The 14,804-nt window shown below is 42.7% G+C and overlaps 1 protein-coding gene across 1 annotated transcript in view; it reads right to left on the bottom strand.

Moving 5' to 3' along the window:
• The window catches only part of ARHGAP35 (Rho GTPase activating protein 35), a 115,055-nt gene that overhangs the window by 76,498 nt on the left and 23,753 nt on the right, over positions 1-14,804 (bottom strand). The window lies entirely within an intron of this gene.

The following is a 14,804-nucleotide window of genomic DNA, read 5'->3' as shown; positions in this document are numbered from 1 at the left end:
CCGAAACGATCAAGTACAAACATGAATTACAACCCAGTGGAAAAAACAGGAGCCTGGGCTCACACTACTGCGTCAGACAATCACCACTCAATGCTAATCTGGGGGGAAATTTCGATTAGGAGCAGGATTTTGTACAGAAGTGAGGTTTCTCCTGACAGACCACTTAATAGACGCAAAGGGAAGAAGAAAAACAAATGCTCATTATACAGTGGAGATACTGGACAACACTCCAAGCAATGAAAATGACCACCATCCAAGAGGCCAGAAGGACACCAGGGGCCTCCAGATGTGACGCCCCTGGAGGTCACGCCATCCCAGCACAGTGTGATGGCCTGGAGTGCCTTACACCTCCAGCCTAACCACCGGGAAACACCAGACAAACACAAAATGACCAAGGTTCCATTTAGGTGATGGGCATGGGGGGTCCTGTTTAAAAAAAAAAAAAAAATTCAGTGTCACACTAGACAAAGAATGGCTTTGTAAAGAAATATTCCAGACAACAGGAGGCTACAGAGACACTGTAAGTAGGTGCGATTATCAGATCCTAGACTGAATTCTGTATGGGGTGGGGGTGGAGGGGCTGGAGGAGGAAGGCTACATGGCACATCATTAGATCAATTAATGACACTATACTATGACTGGAATTAGATTAGAAGTATTTTATCAGGGTCAATTTATCAAGTTTATAACTATCACATGAGAGAAGAGCCCTTTTCTTAGGAAATGCACACTGAAGTATTAAGAGGGGAAAGACGATAATGGACATGACTGGTTCAAAAAAAATTGCATCTATATATTGAGAAAGAATAATGCAAATGAAGTAAAATATTAACAATAGGTGCACCCGGGTAAAATGCACAGGATATTCCTTTGTACTGTTTTCATTTTTAAAAGTTTGTAATTATCTCCAAATAAAAAGCTTTTTAAAAAAACAAAGCTGGGCGGGGGGTGGGGGGTGGGGGGTGGAGTGTGAATATAGGGCTTGTCTCCCTGATAAGAACATTAACTGTGAGGATAGAGCCTGTCACCCGACCTGCTCACTTCTGTGTCTTGAGGCTATGATACCACGTTTGACACAAATATTTACTAAAGGAATGAATTAATAAATGACTCTTAGAGCATATTAAAGAGTCCCTAAACTCAGCCTTTTAGATTTAGGAAAGCCTTGCTGTAGGAAGTTCCACCTCAGGTGAGATGTAGAGGGGATGAGATGTGCAAAGACTCCTCTCTCCCCAGAAAAGGGTGCAGCCCATGGGAGAATCAACTGAAACAGAGCATGTCGGGGGAGATGGGTGAGATGCATTAGCAGGTAAGCAGGGACCTGATGAAGCCACTTTCAAAGAGCTCCGATTCTTCCCCAAAGGCTACAGGGAGCCACAGAGTGTGGCTGAGAAGTGGCACCTTAAAGGACCTGAAGTCTGAATAGTTGAAGTAATGAAAGGTTATGATAATGTCTTACGAAGTCTTCAGCAACCTTCCGGCTGAAATAAGGAAGCCGCGTAATCTCTGACCACCTGTACATAAATGGTCTCTGGCTGCTACAGTTTACACCGCACCGCCGTCTACTTACACAGGTAATGTGACTGTAACTGCCAAACCTGTAGCCAAAGAAACAGTCTCCTGAGACATTCCCAAAGAGAATATCTTAAAATAAACAGAGCAATTTTCTTTTGAATCTCATTTACGCTTGGTAGGAACCCAGCATTTCTACAACCTTAATATACTTCTGTGAACCTGTCTCACAAGAAATGCCACAGGAAGTCAGACTACCTACCACATGTTACTCTGACTGATACAAGGGGGTAACAAATGGGAGAGCAGGGGGTGACAAATGGGAGAGCAGCTGGCCCCTGTGATGACAACTTTGAAAGGTCAAAGACCTTTCCCAAACATCCATGTCTTCCTTTGATAAACCAGGAAGTCAAGCCCTCTACTGGAGACAAAATGTTGCTAGATGGCATGTAAAAACTGACCATTTTCAAAAGAGAAATCTCAGAGCCTGCAAGCAACAGCTTCCAGATAACCTAATGGCCTGCTCCTATAAAAGCTAAGCTCCAGACTTCAGCAGGAGCAAGCACAGTATCTTTGGGAAAGAGAAAAACCCAGTCTCCCCACCCTCCACTTCCCTAGGTGATTGTTTACCTAAGTAAAATTATAAGATGCTTATGAATATCTAACACATATTTACATACATCTCTGAAATACCTGAAAAGGAAAGATCTGTACAAAATCAAACTGTTTTTTTGCACATTACTCAGTACCACACATAATGAGGAGACTCAGGTTCAACAGAGCCTCAGGTAGGAATGCTGACGGAAGTTTAAAGAAGTCAAGGGTGCTCCCCTACCAGAGCCTTTCTCTATAATCCCTCACAGGGTCTGGCAGGACTCAAGGTCACCCACTTGACCAGTCTTGAAATGCAACTTGGCGACACAGGTCCTACTTCAAGCAAATGGTACATGCAGCTGGCTGATCATCCCACTTACCCTCTGGAAAGTGGGCTGAATGATCACAGGAAAACAAAACCACAACCTGCTTGTAAACCTCAAGAAATAAAGACAGTGGCTCAATTCTGAACTAAATTAAAAACTGTAGTTCATTCAACACCCTGTCACTTAACAATTTTTTAATGGCAGGATTTCTGTTTAGCCCATTCAAGTCAAAGTTTCAGTTATCTGAATGATGCTAAAGAAAAGAAAACACTCTCAACTCTCAAGAATGTAGCAACTGCTATTTTAAACCCAGAATACTGCTGGCTAAACTAAAAAAGCTGTAAGAAATGAGAATTAGCCGGCATAGGAGTGGTTAATTTTTGGACATCTGGTAACTTTCCACTTGTTAGAAACCTAATAGTTTCCCTGGTCCAAGCATACTCTTCTTACACGTCTGTCTTTGATGTCTGGATAATACAGTTTTACTAGTTCCTCAATTGGACTGAATTACATGGTAAACAAAGACTGTTATAAATCTAAAAACATCTCAACACTTGGTTTAAAGGAAATAACCTTAAGTGCCTGGTCACAAACACATTCAACTTTTCTAAGAGGTGGGTAAAAAGAATTAGCTGAGTCACTAAATTTAATGATCTGAAGGCCACAAAGAAAGAGAAAGTAGAAGACAGGGTATGCTCAAGACTTCACAATGTCTTCAGAGTTTAAATCTGGGAACCAGTGTTCTTTGTGGGCAACTAAGCTACTCAAACAGCACAATCTGAACATTCATTCTAATAATTTGCCAATACTAATCCTTTCAAAACTGAAGAGTTAATGGCAGAGGAAGAAAAAATATTCCTTTAAACAGTAACTCCTCCTATCTTTAAGCTTTACTGAGATACTTGTACTGAAAAAATAAAAACACAGAACCTAAAATTTAGCTTCACATAGGTCAACTACTTCAGAAAGGAAAACACTCCAGAAGTATTCTCAATTCTCTGTCACAAATATATGCTGACCTAAAACATAATGCCAACTTTTGAGAACTCTTTTAGAACCTGTCACCAAGCTTCTGGCGTTGTTTATATGACTTGTTTAACCAAGACACTAGCTCCCCAAAGAGCATCTCAACTGGAAGGTAAGAGGAGGGTGTTCTCGTTTTTAACACCTCTACAAAACACCCAGGGCAAGAAGTGGTAACATTCCCGAGACAGTACCTATTTCACAGGACACAGAAATGCCAATGACCCAGCACTGCCACGACTGCCCAAGTTCACGCTGTCAACAGCTCTGTCGGTGTGCGCATCACCCTCCCATCCCCGACCCCACACTCCCTAGCCCCACCCAAGAGGAAGCGTTTCTGGCTCTGCGATCTGGAATGCCCTGTAAAACACAGGTCTGCCTCCACTAGTCATAACCAGAACTGCGCTCTCTGCTTATGAAAAGAACAGAGGCATTTCGTTTTAAACAACCGTATACTGAACACCACCAAAACTAATAATACAACACTGTATAATAATTACACGTTATACAATAATATAAGGAAATAATTTCATAGTGAGCCACTAGCAAAGTGGCTTGTTACCAGAAGTTTTCTTAGTTCCAACAGGAGAAAGGATTGGAAATACACACTGTAATCTAACAGAAAGCAGAGCATTTTCTAAATGTCCTCAATACCTCATACTTCTCACCACGTTAAATTTCTGAATGGATTTTCAAAGCTGTGAATTACCATCAGCAGCTGGTTAAAATGTCTGTATTAAGGAGATACCTGGTAAAACTCATTGTTCCACAGAGGGGAGACGGAGAACAAAAAGAGGGGACCTAACCAGGAAGCATTTTCCCCGTAAGAGAAATTCCTCAAGGAGAATTTTCCAGAGGAATTTACTTTCCAATCAGGCCAGAAAGGATGCGCTATAAAAGCTCCAATAACAAGAAAGCACTACTCTCTTGTTCACTGAGCCACTGAACTGAAACAAGACAGTCTTAAAAAACCCAGTGTTTCTATTTTCATGTTATTAAGTGTTGAAGTAAAATGTTTTAGTTGGGTTTTTCTTTACAAAAAGAAACGAAGAGTCTACGGTTCTTGTTTATTCAATTCATTCATCTGTGAAATCCAGGTAAATTTACAGAACCTTAAAGCTAGTGATGTGCACAAATAATGTATCAGAGTATTTAACTATAAATAGGAGTTATCATCCTATGAACCTGACAACAAAATACAGACCACCAGAGTGAATCTTCGTTTCCTCTGTGTGATTTCTGTCAAAACCCGAAGTAATGCCCTTTTCTTTACTGCAGAAGTGTCTTTTGAAATGACTACATCAAACTCAGTAAGCACAACAGTCTTTAAGGCTGAATAAAAGAGAAAGGTAGGCCACTTGATGGCCCCTGTTACAGAGCAGCTAAATTCTCTCCTTCCTTCATAATATTTCAGAGACCTGAACCATTTTTTATTACTCTAGCCTCTAGTTCTTAGAATTGAGAACCTGTCTACCAACCAAATCAAATACATACTTGCCTCTAAGACAATGTGATGAAAGAAAGCAGAAATGGCACTTGCTGCTGGCAATCTAATCATCCATTTTAAACTTAAAAAATAACTAGACCACAGACAGTAAATGGCACAGACCACTTCCGCGGCTCCAGAGAAAGAAGAGATCGTTCAGATCTGGGGTAGACTGGGAATGGTGTCAGAGCAGAAGTAAAATCGGAACTGGTAGAGAAGAGACTGGCAGGGCTGGAGAGACGGCCCAGGCGTTCTAAAGCCGTGAAGGGCGTGAGTGATGGTGACCAAAGTGGACAGACTGTTCGGCACAGAGTTCTCCAGGCATGGGAGGTAGGAAAGGGCAGCAGGGCTCACACAACGGACAGACTGTATTTCACCTGTGAGCCTCCAACATGAAAATAATCCTTTATCCCACCAGTGTGAGTTATTGTTGGTAACACTGCTACCTCAACGCTGCACCCAACAAATCCACACAGTCTAAGGAATTGATCATCTTATCAATACATGAAAGAAAACATCATTTGAATTTGGCAATTATATTTCTATCATTCAGGCCAATGAAAATTAAAATACTATGATGGGAAAGGGGCAGAAAGCCAGATATACAAAGGAAGCAGAGAGCACACATTAGCCCAGAACAGTTCAGTGGTGCTCCCACTCGACGGTGCTCCACAGGCCTCCTGGTTAGTGAAGGGGGAGGGTTTCCTCACCGCTACCACAACCCATCTACCCCCAGGGCTCCGGGTACAGGGAATCATCTGCGTTTTTGGAAAGACTAACTAAGTTGAGTGTTTCAACAGTCTGGTCTTGAAGCATGTAATCTCATGCAACAGATGGGCTATTCTTGGACATGGGGTAGGCATGTGCACTCAGCTCTTCCTATGCCCCACGCAGACACACGGACAGCACTCTCCAGAGAGCGCAATGCAGAAAACACAAACGGACCGAAAACAATTTTCAAGGACTGATGATTCAGATGTCTGTTTTGAAAATAATCTGGCCCAAAGTTAATTTTTTAAAAGAACAGCGATGAAAGATTCTGTGATATTATATATATAATTTTTTACCAGTGTCCCTTAATGCTCCTCTTGACTCATTTCCACCCCTCACAAACCCTGGTAAAGATACCTCCACGTTCCAGGGTAGAAAAACACAGCTATGCTATCTTACCATCAGAGCCGGCCCACACAGAATAAAGCAAATAAGCCCATTTTCCACCATGACACAGTTCTCATGCAGAACTCTACAAGCTGGTCCCCAAAGAAACAAAATTTCTAAGCCAAGTAATTCACAGGATAAAATCAAATTCCTCTGATGAATGAAGGGAGTTGGTTTCAGCAAAAGCACTTCCTTAAACTTTATCCTCAGCAGCTTTCTCTCAGGTAATTCTGGAGTTCTGATCAGGCTCTGATCAAAGCCAGTATAAACAAAGACAAAACCAAAGGCTGAGAAACCCTTTTCTCTGATGCAGCACAGTTTCTCCCAGTTACCTACACTAACAACAACAACATACAACTTCTAATAACCTGCAAAAATACTCCATGCCGAAGGAAACGTAACACCAAGACCAAATGGAAACTGAGACCACTCGAATCTGCCTCGGTATCACAGCCTATCTACCATTAATAGAGTGAGCTGAGATTCTTACCAAACCAAGACACAAAAATACAGCCATGTCTTACCTTTGAATTCCCTGATATTCAGGTCAATTTTACATTTAGATTTTGAAACGGTAAAACTATAAATTTATCTCAGCAGTTGCTTCTGAGCACTTCTGATCTATTTAGTTAAAAAAAAAAAACTCAGCAGGTAAAAAAAAAGTTTTTTGAAGGAACATTCTCCATAAAAACTTATCTGAATATACAAGAGTGGAGGCACCGTCCAGCCAAATCTGTCTTGCTGAGGGAGAAACAGGCATTTCTTCAATTGGGGAAAATAGGTCGAATTATCCAAGTCCAACAGTAAGCCTCACTATTCAGTACCCCTGGTGGCAGTTTAAGATGACAGGAGGGTTTCAGCCCATTATTTCTAATTATTCCTCACTACTTATTTGCATGCCTCTATAAACTGCCAGTCCTAGAACAGACCACTGCTAGTAATAAGTTATGCACATGTATAAACTTTTTAAATAAGAACAGTTGGTTTTATTATTGTTATTTATTTTCATCTTCTGTACTGAAGATAAGAACAATGGTCATACAGAAACAGAAAAGAACTTCTAAATCCACTTTTAGTAGAAAATTTTAGTAGAAAACAATCAGAATTCACAGGTTAAAAAAACGTATTTAGGATTCACACTAACAAAACCAGTATTTATATTTCTCCTTCCCATTTTCTAGAAGCTTCAGTTACTTATATACTTGCCTTGTTTCCAAACACAGTTAAAAGCAGAGGTCTGAGAGAAATGGAAAATGAACAGTTATAAGACAGAACATGGGAAGGAGCCTGGAATTAGCACAAAAATCATGCCTTAGGCTTAAATTCATCATTTTTGAAAATCTTCTAAATTGAGGTGTTTATCCCAATCTTCTAGAGGTGATGGACTTATGAATCAATGTAACACAAAATGACTTTTTGAATGAAAAAATGTTACATGTAGGCACTATTAACAAACAAGCATTATGAAAAACATTATTTCTTATTTGAATATTTATCACCTCATTATCTGAGGCTAGGAAAGGAGGTTCGAGAGGAGGAGGACAGGAACGGAGCTTTATGTCCTGGCCTGGGTTGGGTACATGGGTAGCGCATTCACTGCATAACTGTTCAAACTGCACGTGCTTTATATAGTTTTCTTTACAGTTTTTTTACAAAAGGATATAGTTCGGAGAAATGAAGAAACATAGGTTCACTGAGCTAGCTAGCTGGAATCTGAACCCGGCCCTCTCTCCACCACCCGGATGCATCTTCCCCCTTCTATACTAGGCCTCTCCTGGGGTCCTGTCAAACAGGTGACTCTACTCCTCATGCATCAATGAGAAGGGTTGAGGAGCAGTGCCCTGGAGGGCCCCAGATGCAACTGGCAGTTCTTCAGGGCCACGGAGAAGGCTGAACAGGTGGAACATCAGACCTCCCAGCATTTAAGCAGAGCAGCTCAATTTGATCTACTTTATATGCTAAGATTCCACATAAAAAGAAAAAAAATTTTCAACTTCTATAGTTGTTTATCTAAAAAAAAGCTCAAAACTTTTTTAAAGCTCAAAACACTTCATGGTTCAAAAACCAATCTAATGATCAGACATTTGGTGGTCTAATTTCCAAGATTCTATCAAAGAAACAAGGGTCAAAAAGAGTCTCTTGCCTGTCCCCAAAGGCTCCTTTTGTGAAACTCATTCAGGAAACTTGGGCAAAGGAGTGGCTACTGACACACAGAGAAAGGAAATAACGCGGCTAGTGAGGGGCGCAGCCTCATCCAACAGGCCCAGGTCTGCCACCTCCCCACCCCTAAATCCCTACGCCCAGGCCCGTCTCCCCACTCTACCACACTGTCCTGGCCACAGAACTGGAACGGAGAGCACAGGCATGGATGGCGGGAGAGGTGGGGGGCAAACCTGTGTGGCAGGCCCTGTCACGATAAGGACAGTCTGGACTTCACCCTCTACGGAAGCCCCAGGATTCTGAGCAAGAATGGCACAGTCAGTGCAGGCTGAAAGAGGGAATTCTGAAAGCAATCTTTGTATTCTCCGCCTCCCTCCCTCTCTCTCTCTCTGCTATTCTACCCTCACTCACCCTACTGGGTAAATGCTTTCCGTGTAAAGGCCACTTCAAACCTGGTCGTAATAAGCACCATGAAAAACAACTGCTTATGATGGAATTGCTGACACAGTGGCGGTGTAAGACGCCCCTTTGAAAAACCTTGTCAGGGCCCAGTCTTTGTAATTTAGTGGTGGCTCACAGGAAGTGCCTGAGAGCCAGATTCTTTCTGACTGTGCTCAAGGCCATAATTTCCTTCCCATACTTAAGCCAATGACCCTGTGTCTCACTGTCAAGGAAGCTGGCCAAGGGGAAAGGGCAGATAAATAAGAAGCAAAATCTGAAGAAAACTGGCCAAAAAAAATTCCTAAGATTCTTCTTGGGATTAACAACTAAGAGTTCGTCTAGATGAACTGATCTGCGCAGAGCTGCGGACAGCTGGCAGCCGGCTCCTTCAGGTAACAGATGCGGAAGCTGAAGAAAAGGGAAGCCACCAAGGCTGCGGGTCAGCCCAGCTCCAGGCGAGGCCTCCCCGACCTCATCCCCAGCCCAGGGCTGTTTCTACACACCGCTCTCTGCCAGGGGCGGGTTAATCAAATCCTAGAATCAAGATGATCAGGAAGGGGACAAAAAGGAGTGTCCTCTAGTCAGTACCGCTTATCGCAGCTACAATCTCTGTCCGTCAGTCACCGTAGCTTATTTTCATAAGCTTCTGCTGGACGTTCCATACAGCACCTATTACTTCAAGATAAACGTCAAACTCTAAAAGTAACATGTCCTCTTGGGGAGTTCAGAAATAACTAAGAAAACACTGTGGTCATATGAGAATTTAATTAACGGCGTTTTCTGTAAAACGCTAGCTTCATGAGTTTCCCTTAGACAACACACCAGAACAGTACCTAGTTCCTCCTTATCAACCACCATTCCTTGAAAGCCCTTGGCCAGTAACTTCCATGAAAGCCAATGAGTCATCTCTAGCCAGTGCTTCGGCCTTTGGACTTCAGAAGGGAAACAGGTCCAGCCTACTCTTCCACGATGGCTGTCCTACCTACAAGAGGAAATCACCTGACCTCATGGATTTGGCTGCTACTCAGAAAACCATGTCCCTGAGTTCAAATTATCAAAACTATACTCACATTAGGTGACACTACACCCTTCCCAGTTGCCTGCGCACAGAAGGCTCACATTGCTCCATCGCACCGTAAACCTGCTGAGTGCCCTGCTCCTTGACTTCACCTCCCACTCCCCAGGTTACAGGTGGCCCTGGGAACACAGCACAGCTACTTTCTCTAGAAAAGTCTTAAAATCGACGTACCACAAATAGCTACTGATTTTTAACTCACACTTGAAAAAACGGAATAAAAAAATATAGCAACGTTTTACAATCCTACCAGGAGACTTACTTTAACTACCTACAGCACCAACTATGTTTAAACGAAAACGTTTATGACATGGCTATGTGACTACTGCAATCGGCAGAAGGAAGAGAGGGTGTGGTGATGAACAGATGCGACTCAGCTCAGCCCCTTCACTTTCAGCATTCAGTGGGCTTTCTCCCCAAATCCTCAGACCACTCACTCGCTCCTGCAATCCAACTGTTATTTCGACTTTCTGCTCAGAAAACCCACCATTAAAAGAGCCCATCAAAGGCTTAATTTTGTTGTCCACAACAGGATGATCCCTCTGGCTAGTAACTCCCCTAAAGAGCACAGGAATCAGTAGATAAACTTATATACAACTTGTTTAGACCAAAATGCTCTGCCAAATACACCAGCCGGTCAGTTCTCCTCATTAAGGACCATCTTGAGCTAAACTCGGATGAAGCAATGATACACACTTTCTGAGTCCTTTTTGTCCAGTGAAGAATCTTACACAGGAGTATGGTGGGACTTCTCTTGCTGTTGTCTCTTTTTTTTCGGGGGGGGGGGGTGGTGCTAGGGGTGGGAAGGGGGTTGTAATAACTTAGTCCTTGAATTTATATATTCCTCCACTGTCTTATTTAAAACATAAGAGCAGACCATTTCAAAGATGATGATTCAAATCTATGTATCATGGTTTGTCAAGTCTTATAGTAACATGAGTTAAAAAAAAATTTTTTTAAGCTACTGAATGCCATTTTCCATAGTATTAACAAAAGCTCAACTCAACCAGCTGAATCATGAGAGCTATCAGTCTAGTCAGAAGCAATCAAAAGGCAATCAAGCTTTAAAGGTGTATGTTCCACATTCCACACAGTCAAGGCTGTAGTGAGCTGATGGCCTGGACAGGGCTAGGATGTGTTCAATATACCCTTCTCACACCCCTTCTGATTCCTCCTCCAAATCCCATATTTCTACAGGCGCAAACCTCACTCTATAAGCTAATACAGTAAGGCCACTGTTGTCTGGAGTCACAAAGTTTTGTATGTGCTTGTTTCTAATTAAAGATCATTCAATTTTAAGAACTTAATAAAAAGGCCATAAACCTTTATCATTCCACAAGAATGCCAGGAATGCTAAGTACCTAAATAATACTCTTCCAAAGTGACCTTTATAAAGAGCTGCCTCTCCTACTTTGCCAACTACCATGTCAGGAGGCAGAAACATTCCTACCTATTATGGGCTACTCAACTCCATTCTAAACAGCAGAGGCAAGTGAAAAGGCCTTCTTCCAGTAACCAAAGAAACTCAAATTCCTATAGCGAGAAGTACTAGTACACACAGTCTTTAAAGCGGCAAAATCAAAGTTTAGAAAACCACTTACCATGCCTGCAAATGATTCAGAAGAATTCTGAGAAAGGTAATCCCAACATTTTAGAGGTAGAACACTTGGAGAGTAGCCAAGAGGCCTGGACTTTCTCCCCAACTAGGTCATTAAATCTCACAGAAGGGAGGGGAGGCACACACAGATACAAACTAGTTAAATGGCATCTCACAACCAAGCTATCTTGACAGCTTTCGTCTGTCAGCAGGCTCACTGGACAACAATGTTCTTCAAGGAGACAGGCAGGTCTCTTGGGGCAAATGATAACCTGAGTGCATGCAATTATAATCAGACTGATATTAATCAATCCCTACCCTTGGAACAGACACTCGAATTCAACAGCTGAGAAAGAAAACACCCGCCGGCAGGGAAGCTAGACCCCCACGGCCTCAAGTGCCCTTCCCACTCTACTGCTCTGTGCGACCCCGTACTCTGCAGAGGGGCAGATCACCTAACAGTACAGATCTGTCCCTGCCGACCTCCTGCTTACAACCCCTCAGAACGTCCCTCCGCCCTTCTAATAAAACCCCAAAGTCTTACCCAGCCCTGTGGGATCTCATCCCTGCCATTCTAGTTCTTTCTCACTAGGCTCTAACTACTGTGGCCTTTATTTAGTTCCCGAGATGCCCCTATTCACTTCTTCAACCACTCAACAAAAAGATACTGAGCCCTGTCCAGGTCTGATGCATGAGACAGGGCGCTCAGGGCTGGTGCACTGGGATGACCCTGAGGGATGGGATGGGGAGGGAGGTGGGAGGGGGGTTCAGGATGGGGAACACATGTACACCCATGGCTGATTCATGCGAATGTATGGCAAAAACCACCACAATATTGTAAAGTAATTAGCCTCCGATTAAAATAAGTAAATAAATAAATAAATACTGTGGCTTTGTCAGTCACCTACTGTTGTGCCAGGTACTACACTGGGCACTAGGGATACAGCAATGAACAAAAGAGCCGAAGATCCTTGCCCTCATGGAGTTCATATTCCAACAAAGGGGAAAAAAAAATCACAGAACAAAAAAGTGAGGGAGTTAACAAGGTGGGAGGCTGAGAGGAGAGTGTTCCAGGCAGAGTGAACAGGAAACGCAGAGGCTCTAAGGCTGAGCAATATTTTCCCTTTAAAGTGTGTGTTAAAATTGTTAACTCCAAGAAGAGGGCGACAAGTGTCCTATCCATCCCACTCCTCATTCAATTTCAGCACCGCATATAGCAGAGGGCTCAATAATTACTGGCTAAACGGGATAAGTGAATTCCTGTCTAAAGAAAAGGCCAAAAAGCTGTTCCCAAGTAATGAAAGTGTCACCTCAACTTATCCAGGCCCCTGCAGAGGTTACACAGGTTTCAGATTTACTAATATAGTTTTTGATCATGATTAATGAAGTGCCACTTTGACAGAGATCCATACAAAAAGTTATGAAGAACCTTACTCACTAAAGGATCATCCCAGAGAGGGAAAAGCATATCAAGTAGAGAACAGAGGCCTTCAATGATCGCGAAGCAATTAACACCATCAATCAGTGGAAAAACTGAGACGATCAGAATTCATTTTTTACTCCCATGGCTGCCCCCAGGCCCCTGACAGATACACCAGTTGAAAGTTTACCTACCTTGGACTGCGTTTTCCTCTCCAACAGCACTACTGTGGCCTTAGCTGCGTCCTTTTCATCACAAAGCTTGGAACTATCCCGTGGGCTTCCTCAGTGGTCTCTCCGAGGCCAAATCACTGCTCCGTGTTAATTTTAAGACAATCCTGTCACAGTACTTCCTCCCCAGTTTGACTCTAACCTACCTTTCCAACCTCGTTTCCGACTCTCCTTCACTAAGAATTTCAAGCTCCGGAGAAACTATTCCCTGAACGTGTCATGTGCATTCCTGCTTTCCCACCTCTACCCAGGCCATGCCCGTTAGCTGGAATGCCATTCCACTTCTCCACCCGTCTGAATGTTATCAGTTTATTAAAATAATGCCTTCTCCGCTCAGGGCCTCGTGACAAATTCATCATCCCCAAGCAGTGCATCCCTACTCACTGGCCACACCTGGCACTTCCTATACTGTTCTCTGTATCACCAGAACTGAAAGCCTGCAAAATACATCTCCCAGACTCCTTTGCTAGCTAGCTTCCAGGTGAGATTCTGCTGGAGGCTGGATTGCAGGAAGAGGGGTGCAACATTGTTTTTCCTGCTTCTGGCATATCTGCAGCAGCTGCCAGCAACCGTGGAGGACTCAGGCAACTGCACACACCACGGGCCCGCAGCACTGGTGGAGCACAGCCCTCTGGGCTCCCACTGAACCGTGGCAACGTGGCTCCCAGCGCATCTGTGAGAGCAGACGCCTGGACTTCAGCCCAAAGGCAGCTTTCTGATTCCTGGCTAGGAATTCCCTGCGCCCTTGTGCTCCTCCACACATACCATACCTCTTTTCTCTCCTTCAGCCCTCCTACCACCTCTATAACATATCCCTTGCATTTTTTTTTAAATGAAAAAAATTTTTATTGGCAGACAGTTGCTTTACGATGTTGTGTTAGTTTCAACCGCTCAGCAAAGTGAAATATATGTATTCGCTATACATATATCCCCTCTTTTTTGGATTTCCTTCCTATTTAGGTCACCACAGAGAACTGAGAACCACAGAATTTCCCATGCTATACAATAGGCTCTCATTAACTATCTATTTTATACATAGTATCAATAGTGTATATATGTCAATCCCAATCTTCTGATTCCTTCCACCCCTCCTTTCTCCCTTGGTATCCAAACGTTTGTCTGTCTCTATTTCTGCACAAATCTCTTGCATTTAAATCCCTCTCTCCTTGAAGTATCTAGAGTGGTTTCTGCTTGGACCACCAATTATTGTCCACCTGATTGGACAATAGCTGATACAACATCAGATAATGAGGAAATAAAAATATTAATAGCAACTAAACAAAAATGAAAATATAAAACAGCAAAAGATGAAGACCACCATTTCTTTTAATTTCATAAAATGAAATCCTAGAAAATGTGTCCTAAAGTGTATTACACAACATCATTTTTGAGTTCTCAAGATTAAAATGCTAGTTTACTTCGGTGTATATTTATGGTGTAGTTTAGCTGTGCCTTTTTTTTTTCCAAAGGAAGTCAGTATTGCTTCTCTCTTTGACTCGCTGAGTTTCTAGGGAATAGAATTATTCTATGTGTTTGCTTCTGTTTTCCCAGAACCTTGCACACAGGAGGTACTTCTTAGGTATCTGGTGTCTAAAACTGATGTCTCTTATGTAGCGCTGGAATTCAGAAATTGGGGATGAAGGCCAAGCAAACAGTCAGCCTAGTTCTAAGAAGCAACTTATTTTTCACCTCTTCCTTGCTGAAGCCACCTCTGAACTTGTATTTGTGATGAGGGTCTCTATTTTTTTTGTTGTTAAACATCTATCCTGAAAATACCTTTCT

This window comes from Capra hircus, chromosome 18 (assembly GCF_001704415.2).
Source record: "Capra hircus breed San Clemente chromosome 18, ASM170441v1, whole genome shotgun sequence".
NCBI classification, from domain to species: Eukaryota; Metazoa; Chordata; class Mammalia; order Artiodactyla; family Bovidae; genus Capra; species Capra hircus.
The sequence above is the reverse complement of the archived record's forward strand: the minus strand, read 5'-3'. Positions and strand labels throughout refer to the sequence as shown.